Genomic DNA, 18,474 nt, shown 5'->3' with positions numbered 1-18,474 from the left:
GAAAGACTGACAGAGACAGACAGAGTGAGAGAGTGAGTGAGAGAGACAGAGAGACAGAGAAACAGAGAGACAGAGAGAGACGAGGGAGAGATCCATGTGCACGTGTATGTGGAACTTCTTTGACAAAGGCCAATGGAAGACTCTAGGTAAGAAGGATCTGATGATGCTTTTATTTGCAAATGATATTGTATTAATTGCACTGTCTTTGACCCCATAGGATTCATCCCAAGATCTATAGTCTCCTAAATAGATTGGCCTGGCAGCCAGCACTCAAAAAACTAACTTCATGAAAACATCCTGGTCCTGGGCATAACAAAGCCAGAATTAGAGCAAAATGTAAAGACTAGCCATCTCTGCTTTCACCTCCAACAGGGAATAGGATCATTTGATTTAGGACTTGCCTCAGGATGAATAAATTTTAGTCTTCTCCAATGAGATGACTTCATGCTTCATGCCTCTACAGTTCTTCCCCAGAATAGCAGGTCTAATCAGCATGGGTATATTTTATTATCTTTGCCATCCTATGTAACAATACCTGCCCCAATCTTTTTTTTTTTCGCTTAATGATCAAAAAACAAAAATTAATATTACAATTGCTACTGTAAAGTTATGACAGTACATGAGCTCTATAGATCCAGTGATAATCCCTCCTATGATTTACCTAAGCCAAAGCTTCCTTTCTCAGTACTCTGTCCTCCTGGAAGAATGAAAGTGCCCTGAGGGCAGAGACATCTCACTTTTATAGCTGTCTCCCCAGGGCAGAGCATCATGCCCAGCCTGCATGTAGCAGGAACTGAATAAATTCTGTTGATGGATCTGATAAAGTTTATGAGCTCTTTCTCAGTTGTAAAAAGAGGAGATTAGAATTAGATATAAGATCCTTCCTGGCTCTAACTTCATGATAAAATGCTGTGGTAGGCAGCTAGGTGACACATTGGATAGTGTGCCAGGCCTGAAGTCAGGAAGACTCAGCCTTCTGAGTTCAAATCTAGTCTTGGACACTAACTGTGTGACCGTGGGCCAGTCATTTTATCTTGTTTGCCTCCATTCTTCATCCGAAAAATGAGCTGCAGAAGGGAACAGCAAACCATTCCAGTATCCTTGCCAAGAAAACTCCAAATGGTATCCCAAAGAGTCAGACATGATGGAACAAATGCCTTGCGAATTCTCAGTCAGGTAGAATATAGTCTGGAGCAGAAATATCAAACCCAGTCTATGAAGAGCTACGTGGCCAACCCAGATTAAAAGTAATAGGGAAACGTTGAAGGAAAGAATAAAAGAGAGAGAATATTACATCTTAAAACTACGTCAATCTGCCACCCGTGGGGATCCTCGCGTGGGGATTAGCGGCTCCGTTGGGTCTGGAAGGCCTCTGTGTGACCTGCAGGTTCTGGACTCTGAGCCGGTTTTGCAGGATTCTCCTTTAAATGAACTCTGCGGCCAGAACAGTCTAGCAGCCATCTCTTAACACAGCTTCCGTTTTTGCTTATCTCACAAACGTTTGTGAATGCCCTGCCACTCGCTTGCCCTGACCGTCTTCTTCCTCTGCTGACCTTCCACCCTCCCCATCCCTTACGACCAAATCCAAAGCTTACCTCCTCCATACAGCAAAGCTTTCTCCTGAACCTGTAGCGTTCCTTCGTGATTCATCGCTGCCTCGGGAGGGTGCGTTTAACAACGAAATGAAGAGAGAGCTTTAGAAAAAAGAGGGGACTTGGGGGGTACAGCGTCCAGGTCTCTCCTTTTACAGATGAGGAAACGGAGGCCCGCGGAGGCTTAGTGACTTGCTCAAAATCCTGCCGGTACTAAGGAGCAGAACGCCCAGCCACAAAGGACGTGGAGATCAGATCGTGAGCTCCGAAATGGGAAGGCTCAGTCTACACGGGTATGGAACCCCTGTTCTGCCTCATATCCTCTGGCCAAGGCTTTAACACACAGTGAGCCCCGTTTCATCTTAACCTTGATTGATGAGATTCGGGGTGGAGGTGGGGGATATTAAAGCAATAGAGAAGAGTTAGACTTGAAACCCTACCCAGAAAATCTTCCCTCAAGTCCATATTGAAGCAAACCTTCGACCAAATTCAAACAGTTCGAGGCCTATTCATTGAAAGCTGCATGGATGTCAGATGGACAGAAACTGACTGGCTATAATTTTAATTTATTAATATTATACAATATCATATATTATGCACCACCATTTATATAAAATGAATTTCTACCTCAAATATTATACTTTATTAATATTTTACAATATTATATATTATGCATTCTCATTTATCATATAATATGGACTTTGGTCCCCAATATTATACTTTGTTAATATTATATAATATTATGCACTTCCATTTATAGCATATATTCAAAGCTGAATTTGAATCTCAGTTCTGCTTCTTACATGAAAATAACTTTAGGCAAACCACTTAGCCTTTCTCGGCCTCAGTTGTGTGATGTTTACTGATGGCATAATTTTATCCTCTCTCTACCACCCCTATGTATTTTTAAGGATATGCCGTGATCAGCATCAACACCGCAGTGCAGTTTGGCTGATGCAAGCAGAACCTGGGGTCTGTCAGCAAAGTATCGGATTTCACAAACTGAACCTTTGCTGAACCTTTGCCGCATCCTCAGTCACTGGGCATAGCAGGATAAAACCTTTCCATCGTGGTCTTCTAGAAATTACATAAAATGGAGGCCATCTTCCTTACAACCTGGTTGCAGAGGGGCTTGTGGCACGAGAATGCAAGATACTAAAGATAGCCAGCTAACTAAAGTTGCCAGATCATATGGCAAAGCAAGGAAGGAATGACTGATGGAGGGTCCTGACACATGGGAGGCAAGATTGGAAACTGTGTCTTGGAACATAATCAACAGCATACATTTTTTGTGTACTTACCACATGCCAGGCATGCTGCTCATCACCAGGGACACTGAGAAAGGGAAGACTACTCCCTGCACTTGGTCGACCACTTTTTGATGGTCAGCTATGTACCTGGTAATGTTATACAGGTCATGGCTCCATCTAATGCAGACAAATCTATTTTAATTAATTTAATTCATTTAAAATTAAATAATTTTAAGTGCTTATTATGTATATGCAAGGCATTGTGTTAGATGATGAAGATAAACACCAAAACAAAACCAGTCCTGCCTTCAAGAAGCCTCCATTCTACTGACCAAGAGCCAGGAAGATCCAAGTTCAAATCCAGACTTAAACATCCAGATGTGAGACCCTGGGTAAGTTGCTTAATCTCTACCTTGGTTTCCTCAAGTGTAAAATGGGAGTCATAATAGCAGCTACCTACCAGGGTTGCTGCAAGGGAAGTAAGATATTTAGAAGTCATTTTGAAATCATTAAAGTACTCTATAAATGATAGACAGCTAGGCCATGCAGTGAAACCAAACATGAAATCTTCACAAGCTCAAACTAGCCTCAGACACTTGTGTAGACATAATCAACATAAAATTCTAATTTTATAAAAGGTAAGAAACTTGCTACTTCCCAAAATCCAAGAAGTGAACTGTTTGGAGAAGGAGCCATGAAGATGCCTGCACAGACCACATACTGCACCAGAAGATCCAGAGTGAACTTTGGGATGTAGTGATTTGAACTGTGTGGGGTTGAATGCATTTATTTTGTATGTATACTCTTATGTCAAAGGGGACTGACCCCTAACTGGCTTTTTGTCAATGCACCTAGCAACCATTGGTTTTATTCTCTTTCCCTTTTATCCACAAATTATTGTAATTGATAAGTTGGTTGTGTTTACAAGATCCATTGGGGAAACTAGTCTTCCAAAGGATCTCAGGGGGGATGGTGAAATTAGAATCTGTTACCCTAAAAAACTATGATTCCCAACAAAACTACAATCCCCAGAAAAAACTACAATTCCCAGAACCCCTCTCACTTTCTATCATTATGGCTGATGTAGACAGGATAAATTAGGTGTAGTTCCGTGTTTAGCCCTCTTTTCCTTCCTGTCAGAGGCTTTGGTGGAGCAGGGAATTTCTGAGCAGGAAACTTAGTCACATGGTTCTGTTTTGTCAAATAATAAAGTTTATAAAAACAATACTTGAAATGTTGGACATTAATTTAACTCTTACACTTGCTAGCCAGAAGTCCCAGCAAGCCTCTTCTCCTCATCCATAAAATGGGGATACTAGCACCTATCTGCCAGGGTGTGAGAATCAAATGAGAAATGTGTAATGTGCTTTTCAAATCTTACAGTGCCATCAGCGAGTTGTTATCCTCACTGTTCCTGGGGCAATATATGATTATGGAAGATGAGGGTCCTGGCTTTGGGCCTCTGAGAGCTAAGCCCAGTTTCAAGGGATTTTTTGAGTCAAAACCTGCTCCAAATATTAGCTTATTGCTTCCAGCAATGTTTCTTTTTATTACAATAACCAGATGACCAATAGCTTAAATCAAAAGGTATTTCATTAAATGACAGATAATCAATGACAAATGAGACAAATGGCCAAAAAGATTCCATCAAGAGAAAGAGCAGGTGGGAAGGGCACGGGAGTAAGGCCTGGGCTCAGCCAGGCAGTTCCCACTCACAAACTACATTTCAGTGGAAACCTTCCCCTTTGCTGTTGCTGCTGCTCTGGGATGCCTGAAGAGCCCAGAGCTGCTGGTTCTCCTCCTTGTCTACTCTCTGCTGCCATCTTTTGGTCCTCAGCCCTAGAGAGCCTCTTTCTTTTCTTCAAACCACACACATTAAGCACTTACAGCTTGAAGTTCAGGATCATCATACTAGCTAATATTGACATATCACTTTGGGATTTGCAAAGTGCTTCACCTATGTTATTATCTCATTTAATCTGATTCTCATAATAAACTTGTGAAGCAGGTACTCTTATCAGCCCCATATCACAGATAAAGAAACTGAGGTCTTCCCAGAGACCCACAACTGTTAACTATCTGGAGGAGAATATGAACTCAAATTTTTTTTTTTTTTTCTGATTCTGAGTGTGGAACTCTATTCATGAAGATATCTAAACCTACCAGCTCCTGTAGCTCTGAGGGCTCTCTGGCTTTGTCATAGTTAGATGTCAGGTTGTGGCCAACTTGAGAAATCTTCAGGCATTCCTTTTGTTTCTTCTTCCCTCATAGAAGATTCCAGTCTTCTATCTGGCTGAGGGTTTGAGGGTTTGAAATTCCTGTTCATGAGTTTTCTTCTCCCCAGATGAGCGTGTGATTTCTGGGTACTTCTGTTCCCCTTCCTTCCACCTCTGAGATCGAATGACCTTCCCCTACAACACCCAGAGTGCGAGAACTACGAAGTCCCCATATTTCTCCTCCTTGATGGGGGATTTTGGAAACCCCAAATCCAAGCTTCTCTCTTTCTTACCTCAATGGACTCACTGGGACTCTCTAGCTACAACTGTCTTCTCTCTTTTTCAGTCTACAGACACTGAATCATCCCTTAGGGGTTTTGAGTTCTTTAAACTTATATTCTATAATTAAATTCAAAGAGAAATAATACTCCATCTCCCTGATTTTTATATTGTATGAACCTATATTTTGCATGTTTTCTTATATATGGTAATTTGTTGGGCTTTGGTTTTTATTCCATTTTCTCTTATTTATGGGTGAATTAATACCATCATCATTCACAATTATGATCAAATGTTTTTCATACAACCATGGAGTTAAAATTGGAAGGAATAACCCATTTGGTTTACATATGAAGAAACAAAGGCCCATATGGTGATTTGCCTAAGGTCCTTTCTCTATTTTCTATGCTCATTCTGCCAATAATGATTCATACAAATGACATTCTAGGATTAAGACTCAAAGGGGATGGGGGGAACTGAGGATCTGGGCCTATTTCCCTGCCCTTCATCTATAAATATATAATCTCCCAGTCTACTGCCTGGCTTAGGATTTGATATATGTATGTGTATGTATGTATAAATAAATATATACAAATATACACATATATATGTAAAAGTATAGAATAAGGAAAATGGAGAATGGAGAAAGCACCAAATGGAGGAATGTGATTCATAAGCTCCCTCTTTCCCCTTAGTTCCACCTCTGTGTTTGAATTACCTTTACCTATGGTCCCTCAATTTAAAGAAATACAAAGTCCCTTTATTCTCCTCTCTTCTCTTTTCCTAGGATATTTTTGAACCCCCAAATCTCAGAACCTCCCTCTTTCTTCCCTCCATGTGCCTGAGGCAAATTGGGACTCCTTAACTACAACTGTCTTTTCTCTTTTCAATATGCAGTGAATCATTACTTAGTGTTTATGAACTCTTAAAACTTGTTTAATTTCTACTAAGTTTCTTATATTCCAAACGAATGATTCTCTTTTCAAGTTTTTTGTTTTGTTTTGTTTATTTTTTAGAACTCCTATTTTGTCACTCATTTCCATTGTCACTGCATAAATGTTGGTTCCTAGCTTGGCATGAGAGACAGCTTGGCATAGAAAGGATAATGAGCCAGGCCTTGGAGTCAGGGAGAATTGGATTGATGACCCAGCTCTGACTAAAAGCCATTGGTAAATCATTTGCCCTCTCCAAATTCTAGGCAGCTCTTTAAGACTCTAAGTTGCAGAATAGCTTCTAGTCAGCAACAGGAACTTCTCACCAGGGAATTCCCTATACCAATTAAAGTGCCTGGCACATAGTAGGCACTTACTAAGTGATTATTGCTTGATTGACTGATTGGAATCATAGGTCTATGTGTACCTGGACATCTCTTGATCAGTGCAGAGAGAGAAGGAGGAAGAATCAAGAATCTATCTTCAGAATCAGGAAGAGCTCAATTCAAATCCTACTTCTGACAGATTACTGAAATATTACAATAGGGTTGAAGGGGTTTTAGGGAAGAAACATAGAAGGAACATATAAATATTTTGATTTTATTAAACAAGGAAGGGGAAAGGTAAAAAGGGAAAGAAGGGAAAGGGAGTGATCTTAATTATTTTACCCTCTAAATTATAAGCTATCTGACTACAACTATCTTATTTCTAAGTGCATTAAAAGCAAAGTCTTTAGGGATTAGTAAACTTACAGCAGAGTCTTTTGGTGGGCAAAGTCCAAAAATCCCAAGAGAAATATCCAAAGGTGGTATGTTATATCTGTCCAGCAGAAGAATGAAGACTAACTGCCTTCTTTTCCACAGTCAAAGATATTCCCAGGCTTGTAATTTGAATGGTGGTTTCTCAAGCTTCTCCAGGAAAATCCTCCTCCTCCTTCATCCAGCTCCAAAGAGATTGTCAGTTGCTTAACTGTTTCTCTGGGATTCTATTCCACCAACTCCATGGAAAATTCTAATCCCATGCCCTGTCAATCACTCATGTCCTAAGTCTTATTTCCTATTTTAACAGTACTCATCATTTATTCTTTTTACTGAAGTAGATTTCTTACAGTTTTGTGGTGATGAGAGTGAGCTAAGCTTACACACAACCTTAACCTTTCACTCCGTCATCTTTCATGAAGATTCCACAAGGTATTTTTAAAATAGCATCTTTTATTTAGCAGAAAGTTAAATGCTGCTTTGCAGAGACTGCCAGGTCAATTCCATTTGAGGACCATGACATTTCACAAAAAGGTTATTACTGAAAATGTGAGGTCTAAAGTAAAGGAGCTAACTTTGACCATCACATTAGTGTAGCTCCTAAGAAAAATGTGCAGCCCCCAAATTGGATAAACTCTGTTCACTGGCCCCTTGAAAAAAAAACAAATTATTGTTACCAGTATTTGATTTATTAAAGGATCATGAAATTTAAGAGCTGGAAAGGGCAGCAATTATCTATCTAATCTAACCCCTTTATTATATATGAGGGAATTTAGGCTCAAAGGAATTAACCCAAATGATCAAATCCAGGATTTGAATCCACATTTTCTGATTCCAAATGTACTCTTTCTACCTCATCCTTATAATTTTCTGATCTGGAAAGGTCCAAGTACTGAATCACAGGATGTGTCACTATAACTCAAAATTGTCGTTCATGCACTATAAATTTAAGGTAATAAATAAAAGGTATAAAATACCTTTTTTTTAAAAAAAAAAAGTTGTCATCTGGTTTTCTTGTATTCATATCAAATGGAACAGAATGCCAAAAGCCCAAAGGAAAAAAGAAATAACTTCACTGTCTTGGTGTTTTGTCTTATGACTCAAGCACAACTTGACAAGAGTTTCCCATGATACTCACCAAACCTACAAGACATTCCAGCCTCAGAGCAGCTATGTGGCTCATGAGGTGGATGGAGAGCCAGGCCTGGAGATAGAAGGTGGTGAATTTAAATCTGGTCTCAGACACTTTCTAGCTGGGTGACCCTGGGCAAATCACTTAACTCCCATTGCCTAGTTTTTACCATTCTTCCCCCTTGGAACCAATACAGAGTAATGACTGTGAGAGAGAAGGTAAGAATTTAAAAAAAAATACTTCCCAGTATCATATGGTAAGCAAATCAACAAGTAACATATTGTCCTATAGATATATTAATTTGTATTCTTTAGCATTTCTTTAGTAATTAACCTAATAATTAATTTGTTCTTTTTATTATCCAGAAACTTTGTCCAATACTCTGCTAAGCAGCCATGGTCTCCAACATTCCAAAGCATGTTTTATAGAATAGGAAACAGTTCAATCTTTAAGTAGTCTGCAGACTTTAATTACCTTCTCTGATTGTTTCAGCCCTTCTTCACCGTTCCTGTTCCATTGCTTCTAGGAGGTCCAGGATTCCTTGTTGTTTTCTGGCATATTCTTTTCATAGCTCTCTGTCTCTAGTCATAGTATTTGTGGACTAGTGACCTGCTACCATATTACAATGTAGGAATATCAAAAAAGTTAATAAAAAAGAGTGCTTTCTTCCACTTCCTCCCTAAAGCTTCGATGCATACAGAATCAGGGTTTACAGATAAGTAATAACACATTAATTAAAGTTTTCTTAATTTCTAAGAGCAAATGTTTAATCTGTTCTTCATCCCTCTTAGAGAGAGGTAACTAAATTAGCACCAAAGCTGCCATTTTCATTGTAAATCTGGGTCAAAAGTAGTGGATGATAGAGCAAGAGGAAATAAAGCAAATAAATTATCAATTTAATGTCCTTTTGCTTTAGTATAATCATTATTTCCAATATATCTCCCTTCCCTTCCTGTTCCCCTTAATAAGCCATTCCTTTCAAAAAGAATGAGAAAGATGGGAAAACTAGAAAACTATGGATGTGGAATATTGTGTATATATATATTGTCAAACTCAGTTGAAGTGGCAAGTTTTGATGTACTGTCTTTCTTTTCATTTTCTTATTCTATCTTAAATTGAGGGAGGGGGGAGAAAAAAATATATCCAGAAAAGAAACTTAAGCAAGAAGAAGATATTAGTTGTTTTCATTTTTTTAGGAGGGGTGAAAAGACCAACTTCACTCATTATACTTGCATGTTGTTGAGTTGTCTCACTCATGTCCAACTCTTCATGACTTCATTTTGGGGGTTTTCTTAGTAAAGATACTGGAGTGGTTTGCCATTTCTTTCTCCCGTTCATCTTACAGATGAGGAAACTGAAGTGAACAGTATAAAGTGACTTGCACAGGGTCAAATGTCTACTATGAACTCCAGATCCAGGACTATATCCACTATGCCACCTAGCAGCCCCATAATTATATAGTCTTTAGTTTAGTCCTTTTGTTTTTATTATCTATTTATTTCTCATTTAGTCTTATTTCTTTCTTATTTCTTATGTAGTCACTGCTGTCTTCTTGAGTTTGCTTTACTTTGCCTTAGTGCACTGAAATTAAATTTATGCACCCTAATTTGTTTAACCATTCCCCAATTGATATGCATTTTCTGATTTCAGTTCTTTACAACCATGAAAAATACTGCTATGAACAGAATACAATGGAACTTTTGTCCTTGGAATTCTTGGAGTATGCCTTGCTTGTGAGATTTCTGAGCAAAAGGCATGAGCATTTCATTCTTTTTATTAGAAAGGAAGGGACACAATTCTGAACTGTTCTCCTGAAAGGTTGAATTATATTAATAACTCCATCAATAGAATATTGGCATGCCTATATTTTTGTATAACTTCCAATAATATTTTGATCTTTTGTCATATTTTTCAGTTTTCTAGAAATGACATGGAATCTCAGAACTGTTTAATTTTCATTTCTTAATGGACCTGGGGCAATTTTTCACAGTTGCTTTATGGTTTGGAAATCTTTTTAAGAATTGTTTGCATTCTTTAATGAATAATCCATGAGGGAAATTTAACATCAACTTGCTTGCCATTTTTTTTGTCATTTCTTAGAATTCTTTGGGAATCTTTTCCTTTTCCCTGAAAATTGGCTTTTGATTGCTTTTTAAATGATCATACCTCTAGGACTATTTTATCTGTATGTATCTGGTCAGCTCTAACTGATTTTACCATGCTTCTTTGGAGAAGGAAATGACAAACCACTCCAGTATCCTTACCAAGAAAATTCCAAATGGGGTCACATTTGGAAAAGCTCAACATTTGCTTTTACCATCTTCATTTCCTCAGATATCTTTTCTACTACTTCAGTAACCAATGACATTTATGATTACTTTCACATTTCTAAAAAATTTTTATGAAAATGATCTTCCCAGTCATCTCCCAATTCTTCTTTGTCAATTCTTATGGGGAAGTAACATTCCAAACCTCACATTTTGAGAGAATCATAGAGCTTTAGTCCTCGTCCAACTCCAATTGTCCCATTTTCAAGAGCAGGTCCCAGAGAGGAAAAGTAACTTGCTCAGAGTCACACAGCTAATTGGTAGTAGGGTCCATACTCCTTATTCACCTATTGGTTTTTCATGTATAGTATTTACCTTGAAGTTGAGACCAAATTGAATCTCTGCAGATTGGAAGATGGGACAAACATGCCGAGGATAGGAGAAAAAACATCAGCTAGCTTTAACAACTGATCTACCACAGGCAGGACAAAAGTCAACAATCATCTACCTTTATATCCTACTATAAGCTGAACACTAGACAATTAACACAAAAGTCAAGTTGTAGAATGTAGAGTAGGTGGGCAAGTATGAGAGATTGGCTGTACAAGATTCCTTGTCCTAAGACTGATTCAGCTCAAGACAAATAAAGGACCAAAGTCAAAATTAGCTTTGAAAAAAATCTGATTTCTTTTTGTGCTGGCAAACAATTGGAAATTATGGGCTGTCTATTATTTGTGGAATGGCTGAACAAATTGTGGTATATGATAGTGATGGAATACTATTGTGCTATAAGGAATGATGAACAGGATGATTTCAGAAAGATCTGAAAAGCTACATGAACTGATGCAGAATAAATAATATAAGCAGAACAAGGAGAACATTGTACACAGTAACAATATTGTAGGATGTTCAACTTTGAAAGCTTGGCCTCTCTCAGCAATGCAACGATCTGGGACTATTCTGAAGGACTTATGGCAGGAAATGCTATCCACCTCCAGAGAAAGAACTTTTGGAGTCAGATGGATTCAGATCAAAGTGTACTCTCTTTCACATCAGTGTATTTACTTTTTTATTTTTGAGTTTGGTTTTATGTTAAAAATTTTTTTGTGGTTGGACTCTGAATATTTATATAGGTGGTCACCAGGGATTTAATTTCTAAATCCCAAAATGAATTACTAAAGTAAATGGAATTTATGGTAGTTTATTTACAATAAAGGGAAGATATTAAGGAAGAGAGAAAGAGAGAGAGAGAGACAGAAGAGAGAGAGAGAGGAGAGATAGAGAGAGAGAGAGAGAGAGAGAGAGAGAGAGAGAGAGAGAGAGAGAGAGAGAGAGAGAGAGAGAGAGAGCAAGCAAGCTCTGGCTTTCACTGATATCAGTTAGAATTTCTAAGCCCCAGGGAAGAGAGTCTCAAGACAATGGAGGCTTCAAGCCTCCAGAAAGGCGGGGTCACTAAGTCAGCCTTTCACTCACCAACAGTGAGGGTCTAAATGAAAAGAAGTCTGGGTGTCTGTCTTCCAGTCTCTCCTCCAAGTCAGAGAGCTATTCGATCTCCTCGAATCAAAATCCAATCGAATATATCTTCTGACCTCTGGTCCTCTTTTTTAAAGATCTTTTTCTCTTGTGTCACCTCCCCTAAATTTCATGTCTACCAATCACAGCAGATGCTTCTCTCTAGGACTGCCCACTCTTTAGTTCACACCTTCTTGGTTAGATAATATCTTTTTGGGTTACTTAACACCTTTTTTGGTTAGTTCATCTTTTGTAGTTACTCAACACCTTTTTGTAGTTAAAATGGGTAGGTAGATCTACTTAAAATACTGAGTTACCATCTTTTTGTAGATTAAAATCTAAAAATAGATAATGGATTACAATTCAATATTCCCAATAAAGGAAGAGCTAAGTACCTTAATTGTTACAATCAGGAGATAGCTAAATCTAATCTTCACAGTTTTATGAGTGTGCCCTTACAACAACGATCAATATGCAAGTGTTTTGCATGATAATATATGTATGGTCCAGATCAAATTGTTTACAAGGGAGGGAGATGTTTTGAATCTTCTAATTTTGGAAACATATGTTGAAAATTATTATTATATGTAATTGGAAAAATAAAATATCTTTGAATTTTAAAAATGTATGAAAATGGTTCAGAATAGAACAGAATAAACATACAACAGTCATAAAAGACCATAGTAACCTTATATTTGACATAGGTAAAATTTCAAGTTTGGAGAATAAGAATTCATGGGGGAAAACTATAAAGCAATTTGGCAAACATTAGATAAAGACCAATGTCTTACACCATTCACCAAGATAGAATCAAAAAGGATACATAACTTAGGTATTAAAGAAGATAAAATAAACACGAACAGGGAACATATTACCTATCATCTGTATGGATGGAAGAATTTATGAATAAGAGATAGAAAACACTGTGATATGTAAAATGGATAATTTGGGATATATTAAATTGAAAAGATTTTGTACAAATAAAACTAATGTAGCCAAGATTAGGAAACCGATAAGTTCAAAAACTTTTGTGGACAATTCTCAGATAGAAGTCTAATATTGAAAATACATAGAGGGACTTCCGGGTAATCATGGCTGCAATCTAGACGCCACATGCTTCCTCTCCCCGGCACCAAACAAAATAGACTACATCAAAGGAGCATAAAAATCACCTTTGGAGGAACAGGAGGACACCCCAGTACTCCCAGTACTCCACAGAGGCGAAGGTATGTGGGGCTTGAACATTTCCACACTATAATAAGGAGGAAAAGCTTGCACAGAAAAGTGAACTGAGCCGCCCTTCCCCCACCTCACCTCCCCCACCAAACCAGAGTGAGCTACCTGAGCTCTCACCGGGACAGCAAGTGAGTGGGGAACATCTCTGTCTGGGGGGGGGGGGGGCACTCCAGGGTCCTTGGGATCTGGGGACTGCCAGGAAAAAAAGTCTCAGGGCGGTTTCACTGGAGAATCCGGCGCTGATTACGGTGGTCAGTGGAGCTGTACTTGGGGTGGCTGCGCTGAACATCTCCGGGGAGCTAAACACCAGGGGCGGACCACACGTTGATTATCTGGGCAGAGCTGAACACCTGGGCAGTGTGGCTGTGATCAGGGACCCAGCACTCTAAGAAACCTCGGAGGCTGGGAAGAACTAGTCTGAAGCAACCTAAATTCACAGAAAAACCGCCCATATATCCCAGACCCCAGACCAAAAAGGAAAGGGGAATAAAACCACCAAAGGGATGGCTCACATGGCCCAAAATCAAGCTTCCAGGAAGAAAGGGGAAAAAGTGACTATTGAAAACTTTTATGGTGGAAGTACCCAAGGAAAAGAGGAGAATGAGGAGGAAATCCAAAAAAAAATCAGAACATGCCTCCCAAAATGGAAACTATCAACAAGCTCTGGAAGATCTCAAACTGGAACTTATCCAAAAGATGGAAACCTTCTGGAAAGAAAAATGGGAGAAAGAGATCAGCAGTCTGACAGATAAGACTGCTCAATTGGAAAAAGAACTCGAAGCATCCAATAGAAGGGCAGACAAGGCTGAAAAGCAAAACCAGTCCCTAACAACCAGAATTAAGCACCTCGAAGAAAGCGAGATGATAAAACAGCAAGAATCAATAAAGCAAACCCAAAAAATTAATGAATTAGAAGAAAACATAAAATATCTCACTGAGAAGGTCACAGATCTCGAAAACAGAGGGAGAAGAGAAAACCTCCGAATTATCGGTCTCCCAGAAAAACCAGAGATAAACAATAAACTCGATATTATGCTACAGGAGATTATAAAAGAAAATTGCCCTCACGTTCTGGAGCAAGGGGGCAAAATAGAAATAGAAAGGATTCATAGAACACCTTCTATACTAAATCCCCAAAAGACAACCCCTAGGAATGTAATTGCCAAATTCAAGAGCTTCCAAGAAAAGGAGAAAATCCTACAAGAAGCCAAGAAGAGGAGCTTCAGATATAAGGGGGCTCCCATAAGGATCACACATGACTTAGCGGCTAACACACTAAGAGACCGCAAAGCATGGAACACGATATTTAGAAAGGCAAGAGAGCTGGGTCTCCAACCAAGAATCAACTACCCAGCAAAACTGACTATATACTTCCAGGGGAAAGTATGGGCATTCAACAAAATAGAAGATTTCCAAGCATTTGCTAAGAAAAGACCAGAGCTCTGTGGAAAGTTCGATATCCAAGCACAGAAAGCAAGAGAAACATGAAAAGGTAAATATGAAGGAAAGGGAAAAGGAGATAAATCTTATCTTTTTCTTTAAGCCAAACTCTCTTCTATAAGGACTACATTTACATCAAATTATATATATATTAATATGTGGGGAAAATGTTTTGTGTAACTCTCATAAATTGTACATCATAAGAGTAGTTAGAAGAAACATGCATAGGGAAAGATTGGGGCATTAAGAAGATTTGGGGAAATTGGGGGCAAAGAAAGGAAAAGGGAGGGGGGAATCATCGATAATAATAACATTTACTTCAAGAAATAGGGGGGGACTCAATAGAATAATCTTTCCCATATAAAGATACACATGGGAAGGGGAGGGGAAGAACTCTCATATGAGAAGGAGAGGAAGAGAGCGTGAAGTGGAATTACTTAAACCTTACTCTCAGTGAAAGCAAATCTGAGAGGGAAGAACATCTAGATCCAGTGGGATCCTGAATTCTATCTTATCCATTAGGGCAAGAAAGAAAGGAAAATTAAGGAGGGGGAGGGGGGGAGTATAAAAAGGGAGGAAAGGAGAGGGGGGAGGGGAAGGGAGCATAAAAATGGAGGGGCTAGAAAGGGAAGCATCTCAAGGGAGGAGACTAGGGGGACTGACCTAAAGTAAATCACTGGTTCAAAAGGAGAAAGCTAAAGAAAAAAGGTCAGAACTAGGGGAAGATATCAAAATGCCAGCGAATCCACAAATGACAATCATAACTTTGAACATGAATGGGATGAACTCACCCATAAAATGTAGACAAATAGCAGATTGGATTAGGACTCAAAACCCTACCATATGTTGACTTCAAGAAACACATATGAGATGGGTTGACACTCACAAGGTTAGAATTAAAGGTTGGAGTAAGACCTTTTGGGCCTCAACTGATAGAAAGAAGGCAGGAGTAGCAATCATGATATCTGACAAAGCCAAAGCACAAATAGACCTGATCAAAAGGGATAGGGAAGGTAAATATATTCTGCTAAAAGGGAGTATAGACAATGAGGAAATATCATTAATCAACATGTATGCACCAAATGGTATAGCATCCAAATGGAGAAACTAGGAGAATTGAAGGAGGAAATAGACAGTAAAACCATATTAGTGGGAGACTTGAACCAACCACTATCAAGTTTAGATAAATCAAACCAAAAAATAAACAAGAAAGAGGTAAAAGAGGTGAATGAAATCTTAGAAAAATTAGAGTTAATAGACATATGGAGAAAAATAAATAGGGACAAAAAAGAATACACCTTCTTTTCAGCACCACATGGCACATTCACAAAAATAGATCATACACTAGGTCATAGAAACATGGCACTCAGATGCAGAAAAGCAGAAATAATAACTGCAGCCTTTTCAGATCACAAGGCAATAAAAATATTGATCGGCAAGGGTACATGGAGACCCAAATCAAAAATTAATTGGAAATTAAATAACATGATACTGCAAAATTGGATAGTTAGAGAAGAAATCATAGAAACAATTAACAATTTCATTGAAGAAAATGACAACGGCGAAACATCCTTTCAAACCTTATGGGATGCAGCCAAGGCAGTACTTAGAGGAAAATTCATATCCCTGAGTGCATATATTAACAAATTAGGGAGGACAGAGATCAAGGAATTGGAAATGCAAATCAAAAAACTTGAGAATGAACAAATTAAAAACCCCCAGAAGAAAACCATACTAGAGATCCTAAAAATTAAGGGAGAAATTAATAAAATTGAAAGTGACAGAACTATTAAGCTAATAAACAAGACTAGAAGCTGGTACTTTGAAAAAACAGACAATCTAATTAAAAAAAGGAAAGAAGAAAGGCAAATTAACAGCATAAAGGATGAAAAGGGGGATCTCACCTCCAATGAAGAGGAAATTAAGGCAATCATTAAAAACTACTTTGCCCAACTATATGGCAATAAATATACCAACCTAGGTGATATGGATGAATATTTACAAAAATATAAATTGCCTAGACTAACAGAAGAAGAAATAGTTTTCTTAAATAATCCCATATCAGAAAAAGAAATCCAACAGGCCATCAAAGAACTTCCTAAGAAAAAATCCCCAGGGCCTGATGGATTCACCAGTGAATTCTATCAAACATTCAGAGAACAGTTAATCCCAATACTATACAAACTATTTGACATAATAAGCAAAGAGGGAGTTCTACCAAACTCCTTTTATGACACAAACAAGGTACTAATTCCAAAGCCAGGCAGGCCAAAAACAGAGAAAGAAAATTATAGACCAATCTCCCTAATGAATATAGATGCAAAAATCTTAAATAGGATACTAGCAAAAAGACTCAAGCAAGTGATCAGAAGGGCCATCCACCATGATCAAGTAGGATTTATACCAGGGATGCAGGGCTGGTTCAACATTAGGAAAACTATCCACATAATTTACCACATCAACAAGCAAACCAACAAGAACCTCATGATTATCTCAATAGATGCAGAAAAAGCCTTTGATAAAATACAACACCCATTCCTACTAAAAACACTAGAAAGCATAGGAATAGAAGGGTCATTCCTAAAAATAATAAACAGTATATATCTAAAACCATCACCTAATATCATCTGCAATGGGGATAAACTAAATCCATTCCCATTAAGATCAGGAGTGAAACAAGGATGCCTATTATCACCTCTATTATTTGACATTGTATTAGAAACACTAGCAGTAGCAATTAGAGAAGAAAAATAAATTGAAGGCATTAAAATAGGCATGGAGGAGACCAAATTGTCACTCTTTGCAGATGACATGATGGTCTACTTAAAGAATCCTAGAGATTCAACCAAAAAGCTAATCGAAATAATCAACAACTTTAGCAAAGTTGCAGGATACAAAATAAACCCACATAAGTCATCAGCATTTCTATATAATTCCAACACAGCTCAGCAGCAAGAACTAGAAAGAGAAATCCCATTCAAAATTACCTTAGACAAAATAAAATACTTAGGAATCTATCTCCCAAGACAAACACAGGATCTATATGAACACAACTACAAAACACTTTCCACACAACTAAAACTAGACTTGAACAATTGGAAGAACATTAACTGCTCATGGGTAGGACGAGCCAATATAATAAAAATGACCATCCTACCCAAACTCATCTATCTATTTAGTGCCATACCCATGAAACTTCCAAAAATTTTTTTTACTGATTTAGAAAAAACCATAACAAAGATCATTTGGAAGAACAAAAGATCAAGGATATCCAGGGAAATAATGAAAAAAAATACAAAGGAAGGGGATCTTGCAGTCCCAGATCTCAGACTATATTACAAAGCAGTGGTCATCAAAACAATTTGGTACTGGCTAAAAGACAGAAAGGAGGATCAGTGGAATAGACTGGGGGCAAGTAACCTCAGCAAGACAGTATATGACAAACCCAAAGATCCCAGCTTTTGGGACAAAAATCCACTATTTCATAAAAACTGCTGGGAAAATTGGAGGACAGTGTGGGAAAGATTAGGCTTAGATCAACACCTCACACCCTACACCAAGATAAATTCAAAATGGGTGAATGACTTGAACATAAAGAAGGAAACTATAAGAAAATTAAGCGAACACAGAATAGTATACATGTCAGACCTTTGGGAAGGGAAATACTTCAAAACCAAGCAAGAATTAGAAAGAGTTACAAAATGCAAAATAAATCATCTGGATTACATCAAATTAAAAAGTTTTTGTACAAACAAAACCAATGTAACCAAAATCAGAAGGGTAGCAACAAATTGGGAAACAATCTTTATAAAAACCTCTGACAAAGGTTTAATTACTCAAATTTATAAAGAACTAAATCA

The sequence above is a fragment of the Monodelphis domestica genome, chromosome 4 (assembly GCF_027887165.1).
Source record: "Monodelphis domestica isolate mMonDom1 chromosome 4, mMonDom1.pri, whole genome shotgun sequence".
Classification (NCBI taxonomy): domain Eukaryota; kingdom Metazoa; phylum Chordata; class Mammalia; order Didelphimorphia; family Didelphidae; genus Monodelphis; species Monodelphis domestica.
Note: the sequence above shows the minus strand (reverse complement) of the source record.